This window comes from Pseudophryne corroboree, chromosome 5 (assembly GCF_028390025.1).
Source record: "Pseudophryne corroboree isolate aPseCor3 chromosome 5, aPseCor3.hap2, whole genome shotgun sequence".
Lineage (NCBI taxonomy): Eukaryota > Metazoa > Chordata > Amphibia > Anura > Myobatrachidae > Pseudophryne > Pseudophryne corroboree.
In genome coordinates, this window is record NC_086448.1 from 57,668,184 (window position 1) to 57,691,517 (window position 23,334).

Here is a 23,334-nt window from a genome sequence, read left to right on the forward strand (position 1 = left end):
CTCTGGGAAAGTGGTGCGGTGACAATTATCCCGGTGATTTTTCAACTGCGCATTCATGAAATACCGGGAACATGGTGCCGCAACATTTTCCCAGTGATTTCTGCAGCAGCGTTGCTGCGCCGCGGGACTCCGGAGGAAGTATTAAAAATAATGGGTGCAAGTTGTGCGGTGTGGACCCCCCTGGACCCCGCACACACCGCACCCATTAGTAATACGCCAGTGCCACCCTAACCGCAGCCTAACCCTAACCTCCCCTGCAGCCTGATCCTAACCCCCTACCATCAGCCTAACCCGAGCTCCCCCTGCAACCTATCCCTAAACCCCCTGCAGCCTAACCCTAATCCCCCTAACCGCAGCCTAACCCTTACCTCCCCTGCAGCCTGATCCTAACCCCCCTACCATCAGCCTAACCCGAGCTCCCCCTGCAACCTATCCCTAAACCCCCTGCAGCCTAACCCTAATCCTCCTACCCGCAGACTAATCCTAACCTCCCCTGCAGCCTGATCCTAACCCCCCTACCATCAGCCTAACCCGAGCTCCCCCTGCAACCCATCCCTAAACCCCCTGCAGCCTAACCCTAATCCGCCTACCCGCAGCCTAATCCTAACCTCCTTTGCAGCCTGATCCTAGCCCCCTCTTGCAGCCTGACCTTAACCCTCCTACCCGCAGACTAACCCAAAATTCCCCTGCAGCCTAACAATAACCACCCTACTTGAAGCCTATTCCTAACCCTCCCGCCCACAGCCAAACCCTAACCCCCACCTCAGCGAAACCCTAACCTTCCTACCCGCAGCTTAACCCTAACCTCCCTGCAGCCTGACTCTAACCACCATACCTGCAGCCAAACCCCCACTCCACCTCAGCCTAACCCTAGCGCCCCCACAGCCTAACCCTAATGCTTGCAGCCTAACACTAACCCTGCCCCCCCCCCAGGCAGCCTAACACTACCGCACACAGTCTAATCCTCCTGCCTGTAGCCTAACCTCCCCCCGCAGCCCAACCCTAACCCCTGACACCCCTCTAAGTTTTATCTGCAGTGTGACTTCCTCTCCCTCATGACATGACAAAGCATACAGGGCCTATTCCAGACCTGATCGTAGATGTGCTAAATTTAGCACATCTACGATCAGTCTTCAGACATGCGGGGAGATGCCCAGCACAGGTCTACTCCGCCCCGCATGTCAGTCCCTACCCACCACGCGCAAGTACAAAAGCATCGCACAGCGGCGATGCTTTTGTACTTGAAGAGTAGCTCCCTACCAGTGCAGCCTCTGCGCGCTGGCAGGAAGCTACTCGTCGCTGCCCGGGTTGCAGCGGCTGCGTGTGATGTCACGCAGCTGCCGCGGCCCATCCCCCTAACGGTCCAGGCACGCCTGCGTTGCCCGGGTCGCGCCCACTAAACGGCAGCCAAACTCCATCGGCTTGCCCCCTCCCACCCAGCGACCGCTTCTGCCTGTCAATCAGGCAGAGGCGATCGCAAGGATAAGACAACCGTCGGCTGTCTGGCATGCGCCGGCGCACTGCGAAAACGCACAGCAGTGATCAGGTGTGAATTAGCCCCACTGAGAGCTGTGAACCTGTGTGTTACTGGCAGCCATATTTTGCATGCTCCTTGGAGACTAGCTAAGCAAAAATTACTATTAGACGGATGCTTAAAAGATACTTATTTAAAGGGGGGTAAAAGTCTAAAAGACGTTATAAATACATCCCTTTAAGTCATGTTTACCGTACAGATCACATACTGTATTTCTGAGTGATCGGGGAGCACTGTATTAATTAAGACCTGGATGCAGAAAGTGGCTGTACACAGGCACTGCATAAGCGGGTGATACACATACATTACTAGCACACCTATTTATAACACCGAGCAATAGCTGGAAAATCACACTCAGACACTGTCCAATCCATTCTACATAAAGACGTCAGCCAACGGCAGGTTAATCCTGAGTCACTGCGCTGCATCATCCCAACACATACATACACTAATCATTACTGTGATGTTCTCTCTGAATGGTTTGTAATTAGCTAATTACTGAAGGCTTGAAAGGACCAGAATGCAATAGTAAATGAATCTGGATAGTATTACAGTCTGCAGTAGGCCGGTTATTGGTGGCTATAGTATACAACCATCACGCAGCAAGGAACAAATGATGGACATCATATTTTATGCTGGTTTCCTTTGGTTTCTGCATTGCCGGTGGCTGTAACAATGATTAAAGCGATCATGTTTGCCTTGTAAGGTGTATACGGCTTGTATACAGGCACGCGTTTTCATACTGTAGGTCACTTGAGGGATCACAGTGACTATGTAGGAAATGTACTGAGCAGTGATATAAGAGGAGAAGTGAGCCAGTGGAGAAGTTGCCCATGACAACCAATCAGCATTGACGTAACATTTATAATTTGCATACTATAAAAGTATACAGAGCAGGTGATTGGTCGCCTTGGGCAACTTCTTCACGCAGGCTTGCCATGCTTTGGGCCCGGTGGGTTCTATTCTCCCTCAGGTGGTGGCATGTACCCACCACCAAAGTGGGAATACCAGGGACCGGTCAGTATTCCGCTGGCATTTTACCGGCTGTCTGGATACCGGCATCAGGCTCCTAAATGCAGGTATATTAAATACATCCCGTCTGAGCATGTCATGTCAGAACTGTGGTTCTCACCTTTGCGGTGAGATTCTAAGGCAGGCATGTCCAAACTGCGGCCCTCCAGCTGTTGAGAAACTACACATCCCAGCATGCCCTGACACAGCTTTAGCATTTTCTGACAGCAAAACTGTGTCAGGGCATGCTGGGATATGTAGTTTCACAACAGCTGCAGGTCCGCAGTTTGGACATGCCTGGTCTAAGGGGTGTGCCATCAGTGTTGTCACAGGGAATACAGGGCTCTGGGGGAGGCAATGTTGCTGCACCATGGCCCTTGCTTCTGTCCTACAGCCAGTATTGCTGCTGCAGTGCCATCCGTAGCATCCCCCGGACACCCCAGGCAGGCACGCTGCAGTCTGTGCAGCTCAGGACCCTCCAGGCAGGCACACTGCAGTCTGTGCAGCTCAGGACACTCCAGGCAGGCACCCTGCAGTCTGTGCAGCTCAGGACACTCCAGACAGGCACGCTGCAGTCTGTGCAGCTCAGGACACTCCAGGCAGGCACCCTGCAGTCTGTGCAGCTCAGGACCCTCCAGGCAGGCACCCTGCAGTCTGTGCAGCTCAGGACACCCCAGGCAGGCACGCTGCAGTCTCTGCAGCTCATGACACCCCAGGCAGGCACCCTGCAGTCTGTGCAGCTCAGGACACTCCAGGCAGGCACGCTGCAGTCTGTGCAGCTCAGGACCCTCCAGGCAGGCACCCTACAGTCTGTGCAGCTCAGGACACCCCAGGCAGGCACCCTGCAGTCTGTGAGCTCAGAATACTCCAGGCAGGCACCCTGCAGTCTGTGCAGCTCAGGACACTCCAGGCAGGCACCCTGCAGTCTGTGCAGCTCAGGACCCTCCAGGCAGGCACCCTGCAGTCTGTGCAGCTCAGAATACTCCAGGCAGGCACCCTGCAGTCTGTGCAGCTCAGGACACTCCAGGCAGGCACCCTGCAGTCTGTGCAGCTCAGGACCCTCCAGGCAGGCACCCTGCAGTCTGTGCAGCTCAGGACCCTCCAGACAGGCACCCTGCAGTCTGTGCAGCTCAGGACACTCCAGGCAGGCACCCTGCAGTCTGTGCAGCTCAGGACCCTCCAGGCAGGCACCCTGCAGTCTGTGCAGCTCAGGACCCTCCAGGCAGGCACCCTGCAGTCTGTGCAGCTCAGGACCCTCCAGACAGGCACGCTGCAGTCTGTGCAGCTCAGGACACTCCAGGCAGGCACGCTGCAGTCTGTGCAGCTCAGGACACTCCAGGCAGGCACCCTGCAGTCTGTGCAGCTCAGGACCCTCCAGGCAGGCACCCTGCAGTCTGTGCAGCTCAGGACCCTCCAGGCAGGCACCCTGCAGTCTGTGCAGCTCAGGACACCCCAGGCAGGCACCCTGCAGTCTGTGCAGCTCAGGACACTCCAGGCAGGCACCCTGCAGTCTGTGCAGCTCAGGACCCTCCAGGCAGGCACCCTGCAGTCTGTGCAGCTCAGGACACTCCAGGCAGGCACGCTGCAGTCTGTGCAGCTCAGGACCCTCCAGGCAGGCACCCTGCAGTCTGTGCAGCTCAGGACACTCCAGGCAGGCACGCTGCAGTCTGTGCAGCTCAGGACCCTCCAGGCAGGCAGTCTGTGCAGCTCAGGACACCCCAGGCAGGCACCCTGCAGTCTGTGCAGCTCAGAATACTCCAGGCATGCACCCTGCAGTCTGTGCAGCTCAGGATACTCCAGGCAGTCACCCTGCAGTCTGTGCAGCTCAGGACACTCCAGGCAGGCACCCTGCAGTCTGTGCAGCTCAGGACACTCCAGGCAGGCACCCTGCAGTCTGTGCAGCTCAGAATACTCCAGGCAGGCACCCTGCAGTCTGTGCAGCTCAGGACACTCCAGGCAGGCACGCTGCAGTCTGTGCAGCTCAGGACACTCCAGGCAGGCACGCTGCAGTCTGTGCAGCTCAGGACACCCCAGGCAGGCACCCTGCAGTATGTGCAGCTCAGAATACTCCAGGCAGGCGCCCTGCAGTCTGTGCAGCTCAGGACACTCCAGGCAGGCGCCCTGCAGTCTGTGCAGCTCAGGACCCTCCAAGCAGGTACCCAGCAGTCTGTGCAGCTCAGGACACCCCAGGCAGGCACCCTGCAGTCTGTGCAGCTCAGGACACTCCAGGCAGGCACCCTGCAGTCTGTGCAGCTCAGGACACCCCAGGCAGACACCCTGCAGTCTGTGCAGCTCAGGACCCTCCAGGCAGGCACCCTGCAGTCTGTGCAGCTCAGGACACTCCAGGCAGGCACGCTGCAGTCTGTGCAGCTCATGACACCCCAGGCAGGCACCCTGCAGTCTGTGCAGCTCAGGACACTCCAGGCAGGCACCCTGCAGTCTGTGCAGCTCAGGACACCCCAGGCAGGCACCCTGCAGTCTGTGCAGCTCAGGACACTCCAGGCAGGCACCCTGCAGTCTGTGCAGCTCAGAATACTCCAGGCAGGCACCCTGCAGTCTGTGCAGCTCAGGACACTCCAGGCAGGCACCCTGCAGTCTGTGCAGCTCAGGACCCTCCAGGCAGGCACCCTGCAGTCTGTGCAGCTCAGGACACTCCAGGCAGGCACCCTGCAGTCTGTGCAGCTCAGGACACTCCAGGCAGGCACCCTGCAGTCTGTGCAGCTCAGGACACTCCAGGCAGGCACCCTGCAGTCTGTGCAGCTCAGGACCCTCCAGGCAGGCACCCTGCAGTCTGTGCAGCTCAGGACACTCCAGGCAGGCACGCTGCAGTCTGTGCAGCTCAGGACACTCCAGGCAGGCACCCTGCAGTCTGTGCAGCTCAGGACCCTCCAGGCAGGCACCCTGCAGTCTGTGCAGCTCAGAATACTCCAGGCAGGCGCCCTGCAGTCTGTGCAGCTCAGGATACTTCAGGCAGTCACCCTGCAGTCTGTGCAGCTCAGGACACTCCAGGCAGGCACCCTGCAGTCTGTGCAGCTCAGAATACTCCAGGCAGTCACCCTGCAGTCTGTGCAGCTCAGGACACTCCAGGCAGGCACGCTGCAGTCTGTGCAGCTCAGGACACTCCAGGCAGGCACCCTGCAGTCTGTGCAGCTCAGGACACCCCAGGCAGGCACCGTGCAGTATGTGCAGCTCAGAATACTCTAGGCAGGCGCCCTGCAGTCTGTGCAGCTCAGGACACTCCAGGCAGGTACCCAGCAGTTTGTGCAGCTCAGGACACCCCAGGCAGGCACCCTGCAGTCTGTGCAGCTCAGAATACTCCAGGCAGGCGCCCTGCAGTCTGTGCAGCTCAGGACACTCCAGGCAGGCACCCTGCAGTCTGTGCAGCTCAGGACCCTCCAGGCAGGCACCCTGCAGCCTGTGCAGCTCAGGACACTCCAGACAGGAACCCTGCAGTCTGTGCAGCTCAGGACACCCCAGGCAGGCACCCTGCATTCTGTGCAGCTCAGGACCCTCCAGGCAGGCACCCTGCAGTCTGTGCAGCTCAGGACACCCCAGGCAGGCACCCTGCAGTCTGTGCAGCTCAGGACACTCCAGGCAGGCACCCTGCAGTCTGTGCAGCTCAGGACACCCCAGGCAGGCACCCTGCAGTCTGTGCAGCTCAGGACCCTCCAGGAAGGCACCCTGCAGTCTGTGCAGCTCAGGACCCTCCAGGCAGGCACCCTGCAGTCTGTGCAGCTCAGGACACCCCAGGCAGGCACCCTGCAGTCTGTGCAGCTCAGGACACCCCAGGCAGGCACCCTGCAGTCTGTGCAGCTCAGGACCCTCCAGGAAGGCACCCTGCAGTCAGTGCAGCTCAGGACACTCCAGACAGGAACCCTGCAGTCTGTGCAGCTCAGGACACCCCAGGCAGGCACCCTGCAGTCTGTGCAGCTCAGGACCCTCCAGGCAGGCACCCTGCAGTCTGTGCAGCTCAGGACACTCCAGACAGGCACGCTGCAGTCTGTGCAGCTCAGGACCCTCCAGGCAGGCACCCTGCAGTCTGTGCAGCTCAGGACCCTCCAGGTAGGCACCCTGCAGTCTGTGCAGCTCAGGACCCTCCAGGCAGGCACCCTGCAGTCTGTGCAGCTCAGGACACTCCAGACAGGCACGCTGCAGTCTGTGCAGCTCACGACCCTCCAGGCAGGCACGCTGCAGTCTGTGCAGCTCAGGACACTCCAGGCAGGCACCCTGCAGTCTGTGCAGCTCAGGACCCTCCAGGCAGGCACGCTGCAGTCTGTGCAGCTCAGGACACTCCAGGCAGGCACCCTGCAGTCTGTGCAGCTCAGGACACTCCAGACAGGCACCCTGCAGTCTGTGCAGCTCAGGACACTCCAGGCAGGCACCCTGCAGTCTGTGCAGCTCAGGACCCTCCAGGCAGGCACCCTGCAGTCTGTGCAGCTCAGGACCCTCCAGGCAGGCACACTGCAGTCTGTGCAGCTCAGGACCCTCCAGGCAGGCACCCTGCAGTCTGTGCAGCTCAGGACCCTCCAGGCAGGCACCCTGCAGTCTGTGCAGCTCAGGACCCTCCAGGCATGCACCCTGCAGTCTGTGCAGCTCAGGACACTCCAGACAGGCACGCTGCAGTCTGTGCAGCTCACGACCCTCCAGGCAGGCACGCTGCAGTCTGTGCAGCTCAGGACACTCCAGGCAGGCACCCTGCAGTCTGTGCAGCTCAGGACCCTCCAGGCAGGCACGCTGCAGTCTGTGCAGCTCAGGACACTCCAGGCAGGCACCCTGCAGTCTGTGCAGCTCAGGACACTCCAGGCAGGCACCCTGCAGTCTGTGCAGCTCAGGACACTCCAGACAGGCACCCTGCAGTCTGTGCAGCTCAGGACACTCCAGGCAGGCACCCTGCAGTCTGTGCAGCTCAGGACCCTCCAGGCAGGCACCCTGCAGTCTGTGCAGCTCAGGACCCTCCAGGCAGGCACGCTGCAGTCTGTGCAGCTCAGGACCCTCCAGGCAGGCACGCTGCAGTCTGTGCAGCTCAGAATACTCCAGGCATGCACCCTGCAGTCTGTGCAGCTCAGGACACCCCAGGCAGGCACCCTGCGGTCTGTGCAGCTCAGGACCCTCCAGGCATGCACCCTGCAGTCTGTGCAGCTCAGGACCCTCCAGGCATGCACCCTGCAGTCTGTGGAGCTCAGGACACCCCAGGCAGGCACCCTGCAGTCTGTGCAGCTCAGGACACCCCAGGCAGGCACCCTGCAGTCTGTGCAGCTCAGGACTTTCCAGGCAGTGCTGCACTCCCCTGTCCTGGCTTACCCTCTGCGCAACATCATGATGTCATGTGCTAATGGGGAAAGGGCAGCACAGGGTGGATGAATGTCTTTTCCCGCGCACAAATAGCGAGTTTTAGCATACACTGCGCACACATTTTTGCAGAATTGGACGCATCTTTGAAGTTAATTTAATTTAATTGCAGGGACAGCTCATGGGCCCGAAGGGGCAGGAATTCCCATGTACACTGCTAATCTCAGCTGTAACCTGCCAGATAAGGGGTCTTATGCTGATTAGACACACGACAGGTATGTGACAACGGAATGCCGGATTGTCTCAGGATTGCCTTGTTTCACTTTAACCTTGCTCCATCAAAACACAATCATATTCTCTGTATGTAGGAATGATATAGGACCCTAAATACAAGCCCGGACCCCAGCAGGATGACGCATCGCAGTTATGCTCAGGGCAGACGGGCGGAGAGAGGACGACGTGCAGGTGAGAGCAGCTGTCAGTGGAGCGCCAGCTCTGTGGCTTCATGACCTCTTTTGTTGAAGCCGCCTTTTGTTTCCTGTGTTTGATTTTTATTTGTGTTTCTTGCATTGTTCTTTTGTACCACGCTGAGCTGCTATCTAAACAGTATTTAAATCCATGTATACATTTATACAGATACTTTCTATAGCTTACAGGTACATTAGGTAATAGTTACATAGCTACATACATAGAAAAGGAACAGCATGGATATGAAATGCTGAGATACATACAAACAGTAGTCACCAGCCCGTCAAAATAACGGAATAACACAACCGTAATGTCAGCGTCTGTAAGTGCCCAAACAGAGCAACACTTAAATTGCTCTGCCAGGCGCCAACTAGTGGCCGGCGGTATGCAAAACACTTGAATTCCCCGCAGAGAGGAGCAACGTTAGACTATTATTATATAGGATAGATATATATATAGATATATATATATATATATATATATATATGGGTTCGGTATGATATACCGGTCGTCGGGATGTCATCGGTCACGTGACCGACATTGGCATCCCGACATAAAAAATCACAAACTCGGAGGTGGTATGTATTTTTAACCCCCCCACACACACACACACACTAACCTCTATTACTTACCTTCAGGACGTCAGCTGTTGGTTTTCTGGTGCCAGTCTTCCGAGTGGTGTCGGGATTCCAACATTGATCAAATGACCGCCAGCATCCCATCCATTGGAATGCCAAACGCATTTTATATATATATATATAGATGTATATATATATATATATATATATATATATATGTGTATCTGTATATACTGTATCTACAATATGTATCTATCTATCTATCTATCTATCTATCTATCTATCTAGTGTTCCCTCTAGAATCCGGGCAGGGGAGGGCGCCGGATCTAGAGGGGCACTAGCGCGGCCCAAAAAGGGTGTGTGGTCATGCTTAATAGGGGGAGGGGCCATCACGGCTAATAAAAGGGGGCGTGGGCGGCCGGCGGCGTCACTGTTGGGGGCGTGCCCTGCACCTACGGACCTGCACCTTCCCCCAAGCGCTCTCTCAGCGTGAATGGATGCCGCGCACATGCGCGCGGCATCTTTACACGCTGTGAGGGCAGGAAGCGGGCGCCAGTTTTAGCAGGGCGCCGCAGAAAGGGCAGGGCGGGATTTGCCCTTAAAAAAATCGGGCAGGGTGCGGCGCCTTGCTAAAACTGCCTAGCGTGAACACTATCTATCTATCTTCTATCTTTCTATCTAAAAGAAACTAGGCAAACAGTGTGCTGGAGGCGGTACTCACCGGATTTATACATACAAATAACTATATATTACTGACAGCCAGCACATTTACTAATAAACTATGAGATCTATTCAGTGCAATGAGAGAAGCTCACTCAGGGCTGTATTCCATCAGTATTTCCTTCCTGAACTAGATAGTTTTGGATAATTTAAGTAAATGTTTAATCTGTAGAAAATGCAAACGGAGTATGTCAAATCTTCTGAGAAATATTCATGGTTAGAATTGTTGTACGTGTGACATTGTGCTGGTAATAAGTCACTTCTGACGCATACTTTAACATCGGCTTCTGGAAATGGGGCATATACACCACATCTGTATAGAACCAGACGCCGGTATAAGAGACTCTGGACAAAATGATTGTACAAACTGCACAGATGAATCCCCCCATATCAGTGAGTCTTGCTATAATAGGAAGCGTTATAACTCGAGTCTACAGAGAGACCCGATACTGAAACAGTCACTGATGACATCTACGTCGGCGGGAAGGAACACTGACTGAAATGTATAGCTAGTTTCACTCTAGTGACACTGGAATGAATGTGTAACATCACTTACTACAGAAATTATATAAAACGGTTTCCGTTATGCGACCAATATTCACTTCCACGAAAAATACAAAAATCACTTTTTAACCCATTTATTAACAACTAATTTGTTTTTCAATTATGCCTACTGTCTGCACAGTAGGCAGCACGGGTGGTGTAATGGTTAGCATTGCTGCCTCACAGCACATAGGTCATGGGTTCGATTCCAACCACGTCCCTGTGTGAAGTTTGTATATTCTCCCCGTACTTGCGTGGGTTTCCTCCGGGTACTCTGGTTTCCTCCCACAATCCAAAAATATACTGGTAGTTTAATTGGCTCATGAAAAATTAACCCTAGAGTGTATGTACATGGGCAGAGTAGATGTGTAGTGGTTCCTATCTGCCGTCACATTCTATGTGTTACAGCCTGAAGGCGGCCATTTTTTATGACTGACCCGGAAGAATATACAGCCTACCATCTTACTACAAACTAGTGCCTTACAATGATTTGTTCATGGCGTGCCAGGATGCGACTCAGCTACAATGTTAGATAACATGAAAAATGGAATAATACTTTTTCTTTACTAATCACACCGTATACAGATTAGGAATACTGAATATACGCTGAAAATTGCTCCGGCACACAAAAGAAGAGAAGTGGTACTGTGGACTTGTCCATCCATACAGTATATACAGAAGAAGGGCACATACACATATAGGACAAGTGGTGCTGAGCATTTATGTGTACATACAGGAGTAGAATGCGTAACGGAGAGAAGTGATACTGGCGGGATGTAGTTGGTGTCCCGCCATTCGGGATCCTGGCAATCAGAATTCCGATGTCGTAATCCCGATAGCTGGAATCCTGAATGTAAGTATGCTGGGAGGGTTAGGTTTAGGCTGTGGGAAGGGGGAGTTAGGGAGAGAGTCAGGATTGGGATTACCTTCCTCTAGAGCCGATAGGCAAATGCAAGGAGTGTGTGGGGGGGTGTTTCGGGGGGGAGAGAGGGTTCCGGGGTGGAGGGTTCCTCTTGGCAAATGATGACGAAAGCAATGGTATAGAGGGCCTGATTCAGCATGGAATGCTGCCCCGACAGTGTTTGCATACTGAGGCCCTTATATGAGTGCATCTTATATGTGCAAATGCCTCCACCTGACTGACAAGCAGAGGAGTTCGCGGGGATGGAGGGGGCGCCGTGTTGGCGTTTCAGGGACGGTGTTGCAGGGAGTGTAGTCCGGAGAATGCAGGCGTGTCCAGACCGTTTGGGGGGGGGGGGGGGGGGGGCGGCCCGCAGCCACTGCGCCCCAAAACATAACGGGTTGCAGTCTGCCTTTGCAGCTATGCTGCGTAGGCAGGGAGCATCCCTAAACATGCGAGAGCATCGCCGTTTTCACATATTTGCTGGGGGGGGTCAGGACCCGGTATGCGGGGCGGACTTGCCCTGTACTGGGCTTCCCCCCCGCATGTCAGAGTAAAGCAGAGCTGCCGCACATGCCCAGTGGTAGCAACTTCTTCTACCAGAGCTGCCACACATGCCCAGTGGTACCCAAGTTTGCTGTGTGCCGTTCTGAGTCCACAATCAGTGCATTGGACCAGAGAGTAGATACCAGGAAGAAGAGACAGGAGCCTTACCAAGAAGTGGGAGAATGTGTGCTTAGAAAGTGCTGTTTCGTGTCCTACTAGTTCTAATATGTATGTATATTTATTTCTTATGTTATGTTTAATCTTTTCCTGAAAAGTTATCATATTTATATTATTTAACTATGCTTGATACAGCCTATACTAATATTGACCATCTATTCTATAGTGTTAAATATAAATACTGTATTCCATGTTCCGCAGAGTGGGAAATTGTGGACTGCATTTGGAAACCCCCCCTCTAGAAATCTGATGTTTGCCACTGGCGCACCATCAGGATTTCAAGCAGTCGGGAATTTGGTGTCGGTATTCTGACCACCGCCATCCTGCTTGCAGGTATCCCATACCCAGCCCATACTGGCCATCTGTCTGTATGTATAATGCACGTTACCAGCGATGATTCTGGAATGACTGTGAAACTGGAAGCTACGGTCTTGTACAGTATACAGGAGATACATAAACTATAATCTAGATAAAATACAAGAGGTTCTACATCTGGCCCAACTGAAGGCCTCTTGCAGACTGAGTTTAATAACTTGTACTACTGTTTATCCACTCCCAGATTCCCCAAAACAACACTGCTCTGTATATTCTGAATGTGAGCATGCTGAGTGTTATAGGCCCTACACACTGGCCGATCCGCCGCCGAGCTGCCCGACAGCAGATACGGGCGACGGGCGACGGGGGAACAGTGACGGGGGGAGTGAAGTTTCTTCACTCCTCCCGTCACCCGGCTGCATTGAAGTGCAGGCAAATATGGACGAGATCGTCCATATTGGCCTGCATGTAAAGCCGACGGGAGACCAGCGATGGACGAGCGCGGGGCCGCGCATCGTTCATCGCTGGAGCCTCCACACTGCACGATATGAACGGTATCTCGTTCATTAATGAACGAGATCGTTCATATCATGCAGTCATGTCGGCCAGTATGTAGGGCCCATTACTTGTACATCTTCTAGTAACTGTGTATTACTGGGGTCCATGCACATTAACTAAACTGGAACAGCAGCTACTCAGTGTGCTGCGGTTTGCATTCGTGTTACGTCAGTTAGACACACTGTACTGTAGTCTGTATTGCAGAGAGATTATGAAACACAGGGCAAGACTTCTAAAATAAACTTTACAAGTTCAGAGTCCTTAAGGGGATGGGAGGGGGGGGGGGGGGGTTGTGCTTAAACCACATAACAAAACTATATAGATAATAGATGGGTGGTATTCATGTGACCGCCGGTCAGCTGACCGACAGTCACATGACCTCCTCCACGAGCCCGACGGCTCACTATCCCGATGGTCGGCATGCCGACCAACAGGGACTATTTCCACTCGTGGGTGTCCACGACACCCATAGAGTGGGAATAGAACCCGTGGCGACCGAGCCCGCAGCGTGGCGAGCGCAGCAAGCCCGCAAGGGGCATGCTGCACTCGCCCCTCCCCACCGGGATCCCGGCGTCGGTATGCTGCCGGGATCCCGACGTCGGTGAGCTGTACTACACCCTAATAGCAAGCTCCCTTATCCTTGTAAGTACAACCTGGACCACGCCTGGTCATTCTCAGAATCAGAATCATCTTTATTGCCAAGTATATCACTACATAATACACAAGGAAATTGTTTCCGATAACCTCAGCTCTCGGACAGAAAAAAAAAAAAGAGAAAAAGAAGAAGAAAGAAAACAACAACGCGACATAAACATAGAGAAGGGAACATAATGGATGCTTGAATACATGTTTCGAGTGCGAAAATGAATAGACTAAGCAAGTGTCGAGTTAACCGAGATAGTCGCTTGGGAAAAAAGAAACTGGTCCTGTGTCTAGCAGTTCTCACGAGCCGCAGGCTGTACCGTCTTCCAGATGGCAGCCGCCGGAACAGGTCATGAGCGGGATGGGAGTGGTCATCGATGATCCTTTCCGCCCGTTTCATAACCCTAGCCCGGTAGATATCCTTGATTGCCGGGAGATTTGTCCCTATGATTTTTTCCACTACCCTTACTATTAGTTGTAGTCTATTCCTGTCGTGAGTTGAGGCCGATCCAAACCACACTATTATTGAGGTGCAGAGAAAGAGAACAGATTGAATGATTGCCGAGTCACTGAATGATTGCCATTCTGCTGCCTGGTGCGGAGAATGTTCTATAACACAGACAAGAGGCCTCTGTATACAGGCCATGTACTCTGTTAGAGACAGACTATCTGATGAAGCTATTAGATATACTCAGATCAGGAATGAGACAGGTGATGGTTGGCCTTCTGGGTCATCGTCACCCCGGCTGAATGGCTCATATAGGACAAGTCTATTCCACGGGAGTGTTAGCACATCTTCCACAGAACTATCTCTTCAATATCATATAACTAAATATAGAACTTTAACACAATCTGTACAGCTAGATAGTTTACATCCTTATGTCTGTCTCAATAACCACTTGCTACAATGGGGTCAATTCACTTTGCCGACAGTTGAACAGCGCCGGGAATTAGCTCTCAGCAATATTCAAAACAGCGCCATGTGACACTTAATTGTCGGGAATTCTTCTCTCACCCACGGGAAGTGCAAGCAGAAATCCGACAAAAGTGCTGACGCACGGTCGGCGCAAGGCTGATTCTGTCGGGAATCAGCATCGCGTCGGGGAGTTAAGTCGGGGAATGCCCGTTCTCCCCACAATTCAACCTGTTAAGTCCGGAAGAACGGGCATTCGCCGACTTAACATGAGCAGAATTGAATAGCGATGGGAGCTAATTCCCGGCGCTATTCAACTGTCGTCAAATTGAATTGAACCCAATGGCTAATACAGTTATTCCTCCGTAATACAGGCTACTCCCAATAGCAACACAGACCAGGGGTTCAGTATGAATGACTGGTGGCCAGAATGCCGGCGTCAGTATACCGACAGTGGCATCCCGGCCATCGGTATGCCGGCAGCGGGGTGAATGCAAGAAAGCCCCTTGCGGGCTCGCCACGCTGCAGGCATGTGACTTGCTGCGCTCACCACAGGTAATATTCTTCCTCTATGGATGCTGTGGACACCCATAGTGGGAAAATCACCGACCTCGCCGGTATTATGGCGCCGGCGTTTCACCACTAGTCAAGATTCCGACGTCTGCATTTTAACTGCTTCCCATTTCCAGATACATATTACACAGCCACTAAACCTAACTTTATATTACAAAATGCCTGTACACATTAGCTTCAGCTGGCCATACACTTAGGGCGGCTACACGCTAGAACTACCGTCAATCGGGCAGATGTTCGGGATGTTTCCCGTTGCCCCGCACCATGCCAGATTACCGGTACACACTACTCAATGTAATGAACGACGGAACGACATCTCGCTCCGTCCTTCATTACACGGCATGGCGCCGCATATGAGCACATGATATTGCGTGATTGCCCGTGTAGCACGGCTGACTAGATGACGTTGCATACGACCCGCGAGAGCGCGCAATTGTGCGTACACACTAGACAATGTAGATGATTTGTAGTTCCAGTAGGGCAAATTATCCCGATATTGCTCTAGTCTAGTATGTACCCGCCCTAAGATTTTCTGTCCAACCAAACGGATTTAACCAATTTGTCTAAACGACCAGTTTTGTCTGTTTTTCAGTGTTTGGGAGCAAATGATTGATTGACCGATTGAGCAAATTACTGATTTTCGTTCCAACCAGCGGTTGGTTGGTAGGACAGAAATTCTTAAGTTGTAAGGCTAGCTTTAAGCTGGGTACACAAAGGGGGTCATTCCGAGTTGAACGCTAGCTGAAATTGTTCGCTGTGCAGCGATGATGCAAAAAACTTCTGCACATGCATATGCGGCGCAATGCGCACGCGCGACATACTTTCACAAAGGCCGATGTAGTTTCACACAAGGTCTAGCGAAGCTTTTCAGTCGCACTGCTGGCCACAGAGTGATTGACATGAAGTGGGCGTTTCTGGGTGTCAACTGACCGTTTTCAGGGAGTGGTGGAAAAAACGCAGGCGTGCCAGGAAAAACGCAGGCGTGGCTGGGTGAATGCAGGGCGTGTTTGTGACGTCAAATCCGGAACTGAGCAGTCTGAAGTGATCGCAAGCTAGGGATATGTCTGGAGCTACTCTAAAACTGCACAATTTATTTTTGTAGTCGCTCTTCTGCTAAGCTAACATACACTCCCAGTGGGCGGCGGCTTAGCGTTTGCGCGACTGCTAAAAACAGCTAGCGAGCGGTCGACTCGGAATGACCCCCAAAGAGCGATATGTCGTCCGATCTGGCGGATAGGACCGACATATCGCTCAGACTGGCAGTGTGTATGCCTGCGATCGCTAGAGGCGGCATCAGCTTTGATGCTGCACATCATACCCGACGATCTCACTAACGACAACATGTATGCCAATGAAGGACGGAACAATAATGGTTCCGTCCTTCATTTACAACTCGGCAGTTAGAAGCTGATTGGTTAGTACTTTATCTCTCTCCAAGCATTGATACATCTCCCCCATTGTGTTTGTTTACAAGTTAAAACTTTTGCATAGACAGTGTAAATATAAACGTTCCATAATAATTAGGAATAATACCTTTAGGACGGAGGGCTGCACGCATTTGTCCAGGTATAGAAGACGCTCTGCATATATTTTGTAATATCCATCCAATCAGGAGTCTGGCAGATAAACAGATATTTTCCATCTACGTTAAAGTGGTTCCAAGGAATCATGGCGGAGTGCTCTCCAAATTCCGGTCCTGGTTATCCATCTAGCAATGTTGGGGTTTCAGCTGCGATGAAAAGATTCCTGCTCCAAATATATACTTAGAACTTTTAGCCAAGATTCCCGTTTCTTCAGAAGACATCACGGTCCACAGATGTTTATTATTGTAAATCCACAAATGCCACCGGGGGAGCCAAGTTAAAAATAATCCTAGAAGACAAAAATAATGAACAGCTGATTGCATCGTTTCTGTAACGGAACGGCTGTAGTATATCTCCAGTAAAAGTCAGTTCTACGTCTCACGGGGCTCTTTCCTACAGTAAGCTTGCTGTGTTCTCCAACTATGGGGGCTGATTTTGCGTCGTCTGCCACATTACGCAAATGCCACTACAAAGCCCTTCCCCTGGTGCAGATCTATACGTAGGACAGTGCAAGGACTCAGACGCCCACTGCGAGCATCCGCAGGCGCTGAAATACCGATTGGAGCGTCTCTGTGTAAGCAAAAGTCAGACAATACTTCATGATGGTGTAATGGCATGGCTAAAAAGCACAGAATGGGGGGTCCTGACAGATTGAAAATACATTAAGTAAAGAATGGGGATGAAACGTCTTTATTAAAACGCTGTGACAAAGCTGAATTTTCTTAATGCTTCATTAAAATCACAAATTTCTGCAATATTGGCCTGAATCTGAGTCGGACGCAGAGCTCCCGTAAATGCGGACGGCTGTGGTAGCCAGATTAAGGGGCTGATTTATCAACAAGTTTTATCATCCGCAACTAGTTCTAAAACTCGTTGTATATAATAAATGGTGCTCCAGCCAATCAGCTCCCAACTGTCATTTTTGAAACACATGACAGTTAGAGTGGATTGGCTGGAGCACCATTTTTAAACCACGTTGCATATGATAAACCTCGTTCCTAAATCAGCCCGCTACTACCTTATGTTCATGCCAGTATCCGTACGGTTTTGTGTGCAGTGGCACCGTCCAGTGGGGCTGATGCAATAACCTGGAGAAGGCATAAGGAAGTGATAAACCAGTGATAAATGCAAGGTGATAAACGCACCAGCCAATCAGCTCCAATATGTAAATTATCAGTTAGGAGCTGACTGGCTGGTGCGTTTATCACCTTGCACTTATCACTGGTTTATCACTTCCTTATGCCGTCCCCAGGTTAATACATCTGCCCCACTATTTGCTCTTCCACCTGCCCCATGCTGGATATAAAAGCTCCGTCAGGAAAAGGCGTCCCATCATCATACACATGACTCAAATAGCGTGGAAGTCTGGCTACACACACGACACTCCCAAGACATGTATTTCATGCGTGTGTTCGTCAACTAGCCACCCAGTTGATGCCCATCTCATGCCCAAAGAGAAGGGTCCGGATCCTCAGTCATGGTGCCCGTGTGCACCGCACAGCCTGCAACTATTATACATACGCCACTGTCTCTGCAGCAGATCCTGCTTCCACCATTACTGTCATACTTAATGCTAATTGTTTATTAAGCTGCCAAATCTCCAGAGAGAAAAGGAGAATAGCTATTGCAGCTCTTCATGCAGTTTGTTAAAGGGTCCACGCCAGAGAAAACCAATTTACCCCATTTAGCACGATCTCTTTAATCCTCTATGAGGACGGTGATATTTCCTCAGGATAGCGTTACCTTTCACATAGTGGCCTCATTCCGAGTTGTTCGCTCGCTAGCTGCTTTTAGCAGCATTGCACACGCTAGGTCGCCGCCCTCTGGGAGTGTATCTTAGCTTAATAGCGAACGAAAGATTAGCAGAATTGCTAATAAATAATTCTTAGCAGTTTCTGAGTAGCTCCAGACCTACTCCTAGATTGCGATCACCTCAGTCCGTTTAGTTCCTGGTTTGACATCACAAACACGCCCTGCGTTCGGCCAGCCACTCCCCCGTTTCTCCAGACACTCCCACGTTTTTCCCTGACACGCCTGCGTTTTTTAGCACACTCCCGGAAAACGCTCAGTTACCACCCAGAAACACCCACTTCCTGTCAATCACCCACCGATCAGCAGTGCGACTGAAAAGCGCAGCAGAAGCCACAGCAAATCTACTAAGTTTTTAGTCAAATAACTAGGCGCATGCGCCCTGCGTGCCTTGCACATGCGCATTTTGCAACAAATCGCAGCATAGCGAAAATCGTCAACGAGCGAACAACTCGGAATGACCCCCAGGGTACAGTGGTGCTCACACTCTTTTTTACTGGCAGGTTCAGGCTGCCGGCTATGGGAAAATGTTTACCGCCGAGGGGGGATTTCGCCAAGTCTCCCATAGAAGTTACGACATGATACATACAGGCGGAAAATATCATTACGTGTGGCAGCCACTTAGCCACCCGTGATAAATAGACACTTACATTGTGGTTTCGGACTTCTAGAACATAGACCTACAGTGGAAAGCAGAGCTTGGGCATCCGGGGGGTTACCCTACTTGTTATACAAGTGGTGTTGAAACCGTTTTTTCAAAACTGTACCTCATTAATAATAAGCGAAGCTTAGGAAAGGCCAGTATTCTTTTATAGGGCACATAATCATTAATTAGCAGTGATCTTTCAATGAAAAGGCAGAAGGGGAAGACAGCTTGAGAAATACGCTAGAGAAGAGCCCCCCGACCCAGATCTTCCCTTACACTGGCCCTCATTCCGAGTTGTTCGCTCGCTAGCTACTTTTAGCAGCCGTGCAAACGCATAGTCGCCGCCCACTGGGGAGTGTATTTTCGCTTTGCAGGAGTGTGAACGCCTGTGCAGCAGAGCGGCTGCAAACACATTTTGTGCAAAACAAGACCAGCCCTGTAGTTACTTATTCTGTGCGATGATTGCTGCGACGAATGACACGGTAATGACGTCAGATACCCGCCCAGCAAACGCCCGGCCACGCCTGCGTTTTTCCAAACACTCCCAGAAAACGGTCAGTTGACACCCAGAAACTCCCACTTCCTGTCAATCTCCTTGCGTTTGCCAGTGCGACTGAAAGCGTCGCTAGAACCTGTGCAAAACCACAGTACTCTTTGTACCCGTACGCCGCGGGTGCGCATTGCGGTGCATACGCATGCACAGTTTTTTTAAATGATCGCTACACAGCGAACAACGGCAGCTAGCGATCAACTCGGAATGAGGGCCAATAACCAGACCCTTCCTGATCTACAAATGACTGTTCCCTGTTGGAGACCTAATATTTGCCTACACCAATGAATATATTAGATGTGTAATAATGAGGATGGAATATACATATATATACACAGAGCCTGGAGCGCTCCCATCACTGCAACATCCTCTATCTCTAAAAGCAGTTTGGCCTTTGGCAGTGTGGCTTGTTTTCCTTAAGGGCATACATCCAATGTAAAGCTACAATAAAGGACTGAAGATGTGCCTGGAAAATACTATATAAGGGAAGAAATCTGAGGCTGGAAGTCCGGAGAATCTCCCTGACAGACTAGCAGAGAACGTTATGTCTGTGAGGTATTCATTTTACAGTTAGACGCATTTGCGTCAAAGGCGCAAGTGTAAAAATAAGATTTTACTTACCGGTAAATCTATTTCTCGTAGTCCGTGGTGGATGCTGGGGACTCCGTAAGGACCATGGGGAATAGACGGGCTCCGCAGGAGACATGGGCACTTTAAGAAAGAATTTGGATTCTGGTGTGCTCTGGCTCCTCCCTCTATGTCCCTCCTCCAGACCTCAGTTAGAGAAACTGTGCCCGGAAGAGCTGACAGTACAAGGAAAGGATTTTGGGAATCCAGGGTAAGACTCATACCAGCCACACCAATCACATCGTACAACTTGTGATAACTTTACCCAGTTAACAGTATGAACAACAACGGAGCATCAGATCAACCCTGATGCAACTATACATAACCCTTATTTTCGCAATAACTATATACAAGCCTTGCAGAAGAAGTCCGCACTTGGGACGGGCGCCCAGCATCCACTACGGACTACGAGAAATACCGGTAAGTAAAATCTTATTTTCTCTAACGTCCTAGTGGATGCTGGGGACTCCGTAAGGACCATGGGGATTATACCAAAGCTCCCAAACGGGCGGGAGGGTGCGGATGACTCTGCAGCACCGAATGAGCAAACACAAGGTCCTCCTCAGCCAGGGTATCAAACTTGTAGAATTTTGCAAAGGTGTTAGAACCTGACCAAGTAGCCGCTCGGCAAAGCTGTAATGCCGAGACCCCTCGGGCAGCCGCCCAAGAAGAGCCCACCCTCCTTGTGGAATGGGCCTTAACTGATTTAGGCAGCGGCAACCCTGCCGCAGAATGAGCCTGCTGAATCGTGTTACAGATCCAGCGAGCAATAGTTTGCTTTGAAGCAGGCGCCCCAAGCTTGTTGGAAGCATACAGGATAAACAAAGATTCTGTTTTCCTGACCTTCGCCGTTACATAAACCTTCAAAGCCCTGACCACATCCAGTTACTCGGATTCCTCCAAGTCAGAAGTAGCCACAGGCACCACGATAGGTTGGTTTATATGAAAGGATGAAACCACTTTCGGCAGAAATTGTGGGCAGGTCCGCAATTCTGCTCTATCCGCATGGAAAACCAGATAAGGGCTTTTATGTGACAAAGCCGCCAATTCTGACACACGCCTAGCCGAAGCCAAGGCTAATAGCATGACCACCTTCCACGTGAGATATTTCAATTCCACCGTTTTGAGTGGTTCAAACCAGTGTGATTTCAGGAAACTCAACACCACGTTAAGATCCCAAGGTGCCACTGGAGGCACAAAAGGGGGCTGAATATGCAGCACTCCCTTTACGAACTTCAGGCAGAGAAGCCAGTTCTTTTTGAAAGAAAATGGATAAGGCCGAAATCTGAACCTTTATGGAACCCAATTTAAGGCCCAAAGTCACTCCCGCCTGTAGGAAGTGAAGGAAACGGCCCAGCTGGAATTCCTCCGTAGGGGCATTCCTGGCCTCACACCAAGCCACATATTTTCGCCATATACGGTGATAATGTTGAGCTGTCACATCCTTCCTAGCCTTTATCAGGGTAGGAATAACTTCATCCGGAATGCCTTTTTCTGCTAGGATCCGGCGTTCAACTGCCATGCCGTCAAACGCAGCCGCGGTAAGTCTTGGAACAGACAGGGCCCCTGTTGCAACAAGTCCTGTCTTAGAGGCAGAGGCCACGAGTCCAATGTGAGCATTTCTTGCAGATCTGGATACCAAGTCCTTCTTGGCCAATCCGGAACAATGAGTATTGTTCTCACTCCTCTTTTTCTTATGATTCTCAGCACCTTGGGTATGAGAGGAAGAGGAGGAAATACATAGACTGACTGGAACACCCACGGTGTCACCAGTGCGTCCACAGCTATCGCCTGAGGGTCTCTTGACCTGGCGCAATAACTCTGTAGCTTTTTGTTGAGGCGGGATGCCATCATGTCCACCTGTGGCAGTTCCCACCGACTTGCAATCTGCGTGAAGACTTCTTGATGAAGTCCCCACTCTCCCGGGTGGAGGTCGTGCCTGCTGAGGAAGTCTGCTTCCCAGTTGTCCACTCCCGGAATGAACACTGCTGACAGTGCGCTTACGTGATTCTCCGCCCAGCGAAGAATTCTGGTGGCTTCTACCATCGTCACCCTACTCCGTGTGCCGCCTTGGCGGTTTACATGAGCCACTGCGGTGATGTTGTCTGACTGAATCAGAACCAGTTGGTCGCGAAGCAGGGACTCCGCTTGACGTAGGGCGTTGTATATGGCCCTTAGCTCCAGGATGTTGATGTGAAGGCAAGTCTCCTGACTTGACCACAGCCCTTGGAAATTTCTTCCCTGTGTGACTGCCCCCCACCCTCGGAGGCTTGCATCCGTGGTCACCAGGACCCAGTCCTGAATGCCGAATCTGCGACCTTCGAGAAGGTGAGCACTCTGCAGCCACCACAGGAGAGACACCCTGGCCCTGGGGGATAGGGTGATCAACCGATGCATCTGAAGATGTGATCCGGACCACTTGTCCAACAGATCCCATTGAAAGGTCCTCGCATGGAACCTGCCGAAGGGAATGGCCTCGTATGAAGCCACCATCTTTCCCAGGACTCGCGTGCAGTGATGCACCGACACCTGTTTTGGTTTTAATAGATCTCTGACCAGTGTCATGAGCTCCTGAGCTTTCTCCATCGGGAGATAAACCCTCTTCTGGTCTGTGTCCAGAATCATGCCCAGGAAAGGCAGACGAGTCGTAGGAATCAACTGCGACATTGGAATATTTAGAATCCAGCCGTGCTGTTGTAACACTTCCCGAGAGCGTGCTACGCTGATCAGCAACTGCTCTCTGGACCTCGCCTTCATGAGGAGATCGTCCAAGTATGGGATAATTGTGACCCCTTGCTTCCGCAGGAGCACCATCATTTCCGCCATTACCTTGGTAAATATTCTCGGTGCCGTGGAGAGACCAAACGGCAACGTCTGAAATTGGTAATGACAATCCTGTACCACAAATCTGAGGTACGCCTGATGAGGTGGATAAATGGGGACATGAAGGTATGCATCCTTTATGTCCAGAGACACCATAAAATCCCCCCCCTTCCAGGCTTGCGATGACCGCTCTGAGCGATTCCATCTTGAACTTGAACCTTTTCAGGTATATGTTCAGGGATTTTAAATTCAATATGGGTCTGACCGAACCGTCCGGTTTCGGTACCACCACCTGTTGAAGATACAATTTGTGAATTGCAGCTAACACTATTTCCCTCTCTAAGGGGGAAGCTGGCAGGGCCGATTTGAGGTATCGGTGAGGGCGCATCTCTTTGAATTCCAGCTTGTATCCCTGAGACACAATCTCTATCGCCCAGGGATCCACCTGGGAGTGAACCCACTTGTGGCTGAAATTTCGGAGACGCACCCCCACCGGGCCTAGCTCCGCCTGTGGAGCCCCAGCGTCAT

The 23,334-nt window shown here is 51.8% G+C and overlaps 1 long non-coding RNA gene across 1 annotated transcript in view; it reads right to left on the minus strand.

The window, feature by feature from the left end:
• LOC134927175 (uncharacterized) overlaps positions 1 to 23,334 on the minus strand; it is a 326,054-nt gene that overhangs the window by 145,399 nt on the left and 157,321 nt on the right. The window contains exon 2 of the long non-coding RNA XR_010177572.1: positions 16,302 to 16,640. This is a non-coding gene — a long non-coding RNA (uncharacterized LOC134927175). The remainder of the gene's footprint in view (positions 1 to 16,301; positions 16,641 to 23,334) is intronic.